The sequence below is a fragment of the Salvelinus fontinalis genome, chromosome 12 (assembly GCF_029448725.1).
Source record: "Salvelinus fontinalis isolate EN_2023a chromosome 12, ASM2944872v1, whole genome shotgun sequence".
Classification (NCBI taxonomy): Eukaryota; Metazoa; Chordata; class Actinopteri; order Salmoniformes; family Salmonidae; genus Salvelinus; species Salvelinus fontinalis.
Window position 1 is genome coordinate 35,042,125 of NC_074676.1, and position 9,548 is coordinate 35,051,672.

Consider the following 9,548-nt stretch of genomic DNA (forward strand, 5'->3'; position numbering starts at 1 on the left):
TCAAAAGTTGTATTCAAAAATACCTTGCTTGATAAACTAGTTGGCTAATTCCCCAGCCAAGCAGATACAACCAGTAGAGTAATTTTGGTTGTGAAGTGCATTAGCAAAAAGCTTTGTCCTTTCTTTAGAACAAAATGCTATTTACCACTTGGCTGTCTATTATATAATCCTGTCACAGGCCCTTCCAGTCAACACCACCTCATAAGATTGCCTGCTGCAGTTGTTCGAGAGATGTCCAGTTTGCAGCCGAACATGCAGCATAGAGAAGACCAGCAAGGGGGCCCTAATCAGCATCATGCCTTCGCTGTGAGCCTTCGCTGTGAGCACTCCTATGAATGAAATAGTCAGCCACATGTTGGCTGTATCTGGCCAGCAGCCTTCACCAGTCAGCAGCAACAGCTTTCACAGGCTCATCATTTGTACAAATACAGAAGTTAACCCACTTCATTACTTTGATAACCCAATTGTGAAACATAATTTATGTAAACTGACATCATTTGTTGCTTATTTTCTACTTCTTAGATGCATATAAAATCCAGGGCATAACCTGGTCTGATGGAACCAGCCTGATCACTGTGTTCACCTGTCACGCCCTGGCCTTAGTTATCTTTGTTTTCTTTATTATTTTAGGTCAGGGTGTGACATGGGGGATGTTTGTGTGTTTTTTGTCTAGTCTAGGGTGTTTGTATTGTATAGGGTGTTTTGTAGAGTTCATGGGGTTGTGTTCAGTGTAGGTGTTTAGGTAAGTCTATGGTTGTCTGGATTGGTTTTCAATCAGAGACAGCTGTCTATCGTTGTCTCTGATTGGGAGCCATATTTAAGGCAGCCATAGGCATTAGGTAGGTTGTGGGTAATTGTCTATGTCTATGTTGCATGTTAGCACTTAGTTTGTATAGCTTCACGTTCGTCGGTTTGTTGTTTTGTTAGTTTGTATAAGTATTTGTTTCGTCTTCATTTTATTAAAGAAATGTATTTATATCACGCTGCGCCTTGGTCCACTCATTCACCTAAAGACGATTGTGACAGAATTACCCACCATACCAGTACCAAGCAGCGTGAGAAGCGGCAGCAGGAGCAGTGCAAGGAGGAATGGCAATGGGAGCAGAGTCTGGACTACACTACGTGGGAGGAGATCGACAGGTGGGCGATCGACCCAGGGAGAATGCCAGAGCCCGCCTGGGATTCTCTGGAGCAGTGTGAGGAGGGATACCGGCGAATGGAGGCAGCACGGCGACGCGGTAGGAAGCCCGAGAGTCAAGCCCAAAAATGTCTTGGGGGGGGGGGGGGGGGGGGGGGGGGGGGTGGCACAAGGGAGTGTGGCGAAGTCAGGTAGGAGACCTGCGCCAACTCCCCGAGCTTACCGTGGAGAGCGAAAGTACGGGCAGACACTGTGTTATGCGGTAAAGCGCACGGTGTCTCCTGTACGTGTGCATAGCCCGGTGCGGTACATTCCAGCTCCACGTATGGGCCGGGCTAGATTGAGCATTGAGCCAGGTGCCATGAAGCCGGCTCAACGCGTCTGGTCTCCAGTGCGTCTCCTCGGGCCGGCATACATGGCACCAGCCTTGCGCATGGTGTCCCCGGTTCGCCAACACAGCCCAGTGCGGTTTATTCCACCTCCCCGCACTGGTCGGGTTACGGGGAGCATTCAACCAGGTAAGGTTGGGCAGGCTCGGTGCTCAAGGGAGCCAGTACGCCTGCACGGTCCGGTATATCCGGCGCCACATCCCCGCCCCAGCCCAGTACCACCAGTGCCAACACCACGCACCAGGCTTCCAGTGTGTCTCCAGAGCCCTGTTCCTCCTCCACGCACTCGCCCTGTGGTGCGTGTCTCCAGCCCAGTACCACCAGTGCCTACACCACGCACCAGGCTTCCAGTGCGTCTCCAGAGCCCTGTTCCTCCTCCATGCACTCGCCCTATGGTGTGTGTCTCCAGCCCGGTACCACCAGTTCCGGCACCACGCACCAAGCCTCCTGTGTGTCTCCAGAGCCCTGTGCGTCCTGTTTCTGCTCCCCGCACTAGCCTTGAGGTGCGTGTCCTTAGCCCGGTACCTCCAGTCAGGAGCAGCCAGAGCCGCCCGCCAGTCGGGAGCAGCCAGAGCCGCCCGCCAGTCGGGAGCAGCCTGAGCCGCCCGCCAGTCGGGAGCAGCCAGAGCCGCCCGCCAGCCGGGATCTGCCAGAGCCGCCCGCCAGCCGGGATCTGCCAGAGCCGCCCGCCAGCCGGGATCTGCCAGAGCCGCCCGCCAGCCGGGATCTGCCAGAGCCGTCAGTCAGCCGGGATCTGCCAGAGCCGTCAATCAGTCGGGATCTGCCAGAGCCGTCAGTCAGCCGGGATCTGCCAGAGCCGTCAGTCAGCCGGGATCTGCCAGAGCCGTCAGTCAGCCGGGATCTGCCAGAGCCGTCAGTCAGCCGGGATCTGCCAGAGCCGTCCGCCAGTCCAGAGCTGCCCCTCAGTCCGGAGCTGCCCCTCAGTCCGGAGCTGCCCCTCAGTCCGGAGCTGCCCCTCCATCCAGTGGCGCCCTCTAGGATGGTATTCAGTCCAGGACTCGCTGAAAGGGTCGCCGCTCCAGAGGCGCCACCAAAGCGGGTAGTGCCTATGGTGAAGTGGGGGCCACGTCCCGCACCCGAGCCGCCACCGTAAGAAGGCCCACCCGGACCCTCCCCTTCTGTGTCAGGTTTTGCGGCCGGAGTCCGCACCTTTGGGGGGGGGGGGAGGTGGGTACTGTCACGCCCTGGCCTTAGTTATCTTTGTTTTCTTTATTATTTTAGGTCAAGGTGTGACATGGGGGATGTTTATGTGTTTTTTGTCTAGTCTAGGGTGTTTGTATTGTATAGGGGGTTTTGTAGAGTTCATGGGGTTGTGTTCAGTGTAGGTGTTTAGGTAAGTCTATGGTTGCCTGGATTGGTTCTCAATCAGAGACAGCTGTCTATCGTTGTCTCTGATTGGGAGCCATATTTAAGGCAGCCATAGGCATTAGGTAGGTTGTGGGTAATTGTCTATGTCTATGTTGCATGTTAGCACTTACTTTTTATAGCTTCACGTTCGTCGGTTTGCTGCGCCTTGGTCCACTCATTCAACTAAAGACGATCGTGACATCACCATTATATTTCACTTCCATTTTATGATATCTGAAGTGAAATAGAAAGGTGAACGCAGCAATTAGGTTGGTGATGAAGTCCAGACTGACAGACAGGCTTGATACTGATGTCTCTGAATGGAGAGAGACTTGGCACTCTACAGTTGTGGCCAAAAGTTTTGAGAAAAACACAAATATAAATTTTCACTAAGTCTGCTGCATCAGTTAGTATGATGGCAATTAGCATATACTCCAGAATTTTATGAAGAGTGATCAGATGAATTGCAATTAATTGGAAATTCCCTCTTTGCCATGCAAATGAACTGAATCCCCCAAAAACATTTCCACTGCATTTCAGCCCTGCCACAAAAGGACCAGCTGACATCATGTCAGTGATTCTCTTGTTAACACAGGTGTGAGCGTTGACGATGACAAGGCTGGAGATCACTCTGTCATGCTGATTGAGTTCGAATAACAGACTGGAAGCTTCAAAAGGAGGGTGGTGCTTGGATCATTGTTCTTCCTCTGTCAACCATGGTTACCTGCAAGGAAACACGTGCCATCATCATTGCTTTGCACAAAAAGGGCTTCACAGGCAAGGATATTGCTGCCAGTAAGATTGCACCTAAATCAACCATTTATCGGATCATCAAGAACTTCAAGGAGAGCAGTTCAATTGTTTTGAAGAAGGCTTCAGGGCGCTCGAGAAAGTCCAGCAAGCGCCAGGACCGTCTCCTAAAGGTGATTCAGCTGCGGGATCGGGGCACCACCAGTACAGAGCTTGCTCAGGAATGGCTGCAGGCAGGTGTGAGTGCATCTGCACGCACAGTGAGGCGAAGACTTTTGGAGGATGGCCTGGTGTCAAGAAGGGCGGCAAAGAAGCCACTTCTCTCCAGAAAAAACATCAAGGACAGACTGATATTCTGCAAAAGGTACAGGGATTGGACTGCTGAGGACTGGGGTAGAGTCATTTTCTCTGATGAATCCCCTTTCCGATTGTTTGGGGCATCCATAAAAAAGCTTGTCCGGAGAAGACAAGGTGAGCGCTACCATCAGTCCTGTGTCATGCCAACAGTAAAGCATCCTGAGACCATTCATGTGTGGGGTTGCTTCTCAGCTCACTCACAATTTTGCCTAAGAACACAGCCATGAATAAAGAATGGTACCAACACATCCTCCGAGAGCAACTTCTCCCAACCATCCAGGAACAGTTTGATGACGAACAATGCCTTTTACAGCTTGATGGAGCACTTTGCCATAAGCCAAAAGGGATAACTAAGTGGCTTGGGGAACAAAACATCGATATTTTGGGTCCATGGCCAGGGAACTCCCCAGACCTTAATCCCATTGAGAACTTGTGGTCAATCCTCAAGAGGCGGGTGGACAAACAAAAACCCACAAATTCTGACAAACTCCAAGCATTGATTATGCAAGAATGGGCTACCACCAGTCAGGATGTGGCCCAGAAGTTAATTGACAGCATGCCAGGGCGGATTGCAGAAGTCTTGAAAAAGAAGGGTCAGCAAATATTGACTCTTTGCATCAACTTCATGTAATTGTCAATAAAAGCCTTTGACACTTATGAAATGGTTGTAATTACACTTCAGAATTCCATAGTAACACCTAACAAAAATATCTAAAGACACTGAGGCAGCAAACTTTGTGGAAATTAATATTTGTGTCATTCTGAAAACTTTTGGCCACGACTGTACATTAAAATGTTACTAGACAAAACTTTTATTTGTATTGTCTTTTTTAAATTATTGAATTGAATAGTATCAGTCAATATGAGGTGGGAGAAACACTGTGTATTCTGTACCAGGATCAGGGACCTCCTGTTGTATACAGGACACCACACAGGAAGATATTTACCAAGGTTTGCCAACTCTGACATGTTTGCCAAGGTAGCCTGATTACCGCTAGACAAAATGCAGATAGGCACAGTAACTGTATCGGCTGGGAAACAGCTGCGGGCAAGGTTCTGACAGATGGGCTTGGCTTGGTGGTGGCAAGGACACACCCAAGAAACACCCACATACCCCCAAGTCAACTCACGTTTTGCTTCTGTCATGGCCGCCAGCATGTCTTGAGGAGCAAGCCAAAAAATGAGGCAAAATCAGCAGGTGTAGTTCCCCTTTAAAATTGTTGGACACTTATTCCATTTTACTCAAGCTATTGATGGCCATACCAAATGATGCAATGATATAAAACAATTTCTCTGACAAAAGTTTGGTGATGCAAGTGTGACAAAGAGATGCTAGACCTGGACACTGTAATTGATTAAGAATCTATCTATTGTGCACGATATACCTAACTTTGCAAACACTTATCACACAGGATTTAACTGTAGTCCTTTGTTACTGTAATATACAGTTACGTTTCAACTTCACAACATTTTTGTATTGTAAATAATAATATTCATGAGTTCACGCTTTATTAAAGTTGCATATTAACAGCTTAGGCTGGTGTTGCACCAAGTAACATGCCATTTCACACACTCCATATTTTCAAGCATTGTGGTGGTGGCTGCATCATGTTATGGGTATGCTTGGAATCGTTAAGGACTGGAGAGTTTTTCCCAGAAAGACACAGCTGTAATCACTGCCAAAGATGATTCTAACATGTATCGACTCAGAGGGTTGAATACCTATCTAATCAAGATTTATTACCGTTTTACTTTTCATATAAAAAAATAAAATAAATGTTCCCCCAAAAATTCCACTTTGACATTTGAGTATTTTGTGTGGGCGTGTGTAGTCTTTGTACAGTATGTGTGTGTCGGGGTGTCAGTGTAAGTATGTGTGAGTGTGTGGGTAGAGTCCAGTGTTTGTATAGAGTCAGTGCAAGAGAGTTAGTGAAAAAAGGGTCAATGAAGGTGGTCCGGGTAGCCATTTGATGAGCTATTTATCAGTATTGTTTAAAAGTCTTATGGCTTCGGGGTAGAAGCTGTTCAGGGTCCTGTTAGCTTCCAGACTTGGTGTATTGGTACTGCTTGCCGTGCAGTAGCAGAGAGAATAGTCTGTGTCTTGGGTGGCTGGGGTTTTTGACAGTTTTTGGACCTTCCTCTGACACCACCAGGCATAGAGGTCTTGGATAGCAGGGAGCTCGGCGTCAGTGATGTACTGTCTGGGCCGTATGCACTACCCTCTGTAGTACCTAGCGGTCGAATGCCAAGCAGTTGCCATTCCAAGCGGTGATGCAGCCAGTCAAGATGCTCTCGATGGTGCAACTATAGAACTTTTTGAAGATCTGAGAACCCATGCCAATCCTAAACAACACTGTAGGCCCGGTCTTGGTCTGTGTCGTTCATAGATATGCTATTAGTATACTTTTTGTGCCTTGTTCTGAAGAAAACATAGATAAACCACAGAGTAGACATATATTTCTGTTCACTGTATTGGGTTTTCAAAACAACATTTTATTGGTCGGAGATGTTCTAATGAAGGCCTACCATTGGTATGACGAGTTCAACTCAAGTTGGATTGTGGATAAAAATTACCTATTTTCTTTACATGAAGAAAAGTGAAATAATCCTTTCATTTTGGCCCACGGCAAATTCTAGGAGCTCCCTATTTGCTGACTTGCTTGCTAACTCAATTACATTAGCTGTGTGTCAGTAAAAAGGTAATTCAAAATGAATGATGTCAATAATACAGCCTAAGAACAGAAGTGGATAGTGGTGGATAAAATTACAAAAAATATAATAAAATGCTCCAAAGAGAGGTACACTACTGTACTCAAAACGATTTGATAGGTAACTTAGATCACCCTTTGCCTCCTACTGTTTATATTTAGGTTAAGTTCAATGGGTGAGTGTATAGACTGGCAATAAGAGCATCCAATATCCAATACCTCTGTCCTTAATGTCTCACTTTCTCACAATCTGCATTGAATCTCACTGCATACTTTTCCAGCTAGTATTACTTACATTGGTTGTGCTTGCTTTTGTTAGATCTACAATACATTTTTCACCATTTTACTGAACTCACACAGCTAATCAAGGCTTATTACTCTTCAATAATCTAGCCACATCCCTTAGGCCAAACGTAGTACTGTCATGGTTTATTATATATAGCATGCATTTGTCACTTCAAAGATGTCAAAAGTTAGTCCACATACTATCTTAATAGATACTGTATATTTAGAGGTAATTACTCAATCATTTATGTGAGCTACACTATTCTTGACTATTTTGGGAGGTGGCACATTGCTTTGGACACTCCTAAAAAGTATTTAAGGACAAGTGTTATTAACATCGAACAATCACAGAGACACACACACCCACACACCCACAATGATCTCCAAGGAGGCCTTTCATGATGCAAGTGTTAGCAATATCCCAGAAGGCCGCTTCCACCCTGGCGATAGGCTACATCCCTGTGTGCAGCTGGATTCACCCAATCAGTGGGGAAAACACACAACACCATCACCTTTAAATAAAAGAGTAAACCACCTGCTAAGAATCATAGAAGCTGTGTTGACCTTTTGTCTAAAAGTTATTCATTATGGAGGTTTAGGTTCAAACACAGGGCAGAGGAGATCTGTTATGTTACATTCAGTTACATTATAAATGGAATAATGGTCGACATTATCATGTGAATTAATGCATGTATAGTGTCATACATCTTACACGGTTGTCCAATAGCATATGACTTGGATGACGTGTAGTATTGCACATCTTTATCTGAGACCAGGTTGCTTCTTGCGCTCTAACAACATAAGAGAATTAGGGGGAGAATTTACATTGGAGGTTAGGGAAACTAAAGACAAAGGTTAGGAGAACTAAAAAGACAATGGTTAGATGAATTTACGTAGCAGGTTTGGTGAATTGGGTTAAGTTTAGAATCAGGGTTAGCTAAAATGCTACAGTTGTCCCTGACACCACTCAAACATGCAACCTTTGGATTGCTAGACTGTTGCGGATTTCACCCACCCATCCTCGCTGACCAACCTCCCTAAACTAGACCATTAGTAGGTATCATACATCTTGGAGGTGTTCAGAAATAAGTAAAATATATTTTGCATGCCTCTGAGGCCAGACTGCAGTGTTGTGACCAAAGAGTGTTTCCCCTTATGAATCACATGAAGAGAGTGTATTCTAAGTCAGATGAAGGAGCCTTTGGAAAGAGTTCACATTTAGACTTATTTTTTGTTTTCCTGAAACTGCTCACTTCTGCTTTCGACAACATCAGCGGCTGCCATTTTAGTATGTGTGGTAAGGCTGTCAAATTCAGAAATAGACTTCATGGTCAGTGTGCATATGTGAGAGCAATTCTTCGTTCTGTGTACTTTTATAGCTGCAAGCTTATCTCCATCAGAACAGCTTTAGCTGCACTACAGGTGTCCTGCTGTCTTTAAGACAGTCACATGCAGATAACATTTCCCTTACCTCTTATTACTATAGATCAGCATCAGTACATACACATATATAAAAGTATACCTGATTAAGCTTTGGTTTTCTTGGAACTTTTGTTGTTGTAGGGTTTTAACATGTGCTATACACTTCAGAACGGATAAAATACAACCATGTTTGTTTGCATGAAATCAAAAAGGTATTCTATTTGTATACTAGGGAGGTATCCATGTAATTAAAGTAACTACAGAAAATGGAGGCATAGCCATAGTCTAAATATGGATGATGGAAAGAAATAGTAGGAATATTAATTAATCAAACTGTAGGCATAATATAACTTTTTGTTAAGTGGTGCAATTCATGGAGGTCCCAATGATCACCAATAGGAAACATTCACTGTCAATCGAGTATTTTCTGAAATTCAATATACTGTAAACTGAACAAAAGTATAAACGCAACATGCAACAATTACAGTTCATATACAGAAATCAGTCAATTTAAATAAATCCACTAGGCCCTAATCTATGGATTTCACATGACTGTGAATACAGATATGCATCTGTTGGGCACAGATACCTTAAAAAAAAGGTAGGGGCGTGGATCAGAAAACCAGTCAGTATCTGGCGTGACCACCATTTCCCTCATGCAGCGTGACATATCTCCTTCGCATAGAGTTGACCAGGCTGTTGATTGTGGCTTGTGGAATGTTGTCCCACTCCTCTTCAATGGCTTTGCGAAGTTGCTGGATATTGGCTGGAACTGAACTGGAATACACTGTCATACATGTCAATTCAGAGCATCCCAAACATGATTAAATCACTCGCTCACATCTACCCGGTACAGCTGAAAACGGGATTCATCCTTGAAGAGCACACTTCTCCAGCGTGCCAGCGGCCATCGAAGGTGAGCATTTGCCCACTGAGGTTGTTAAGACGCCGAACTGCAGTCAGGTCAAGACCCTGGTGAGGATGACGACTACGCAGATGAGCTACCCTGAGACGGCTTCTGACAGTTTGTGCAAAAATTCTTTGGTTGTGAAAACCCACAGTTTCATCAACTGTCCGGGTGGCTGGTCTTAGATTATCCTGCAGATGAAAAAGCCAGATGTGGAGGTCCTG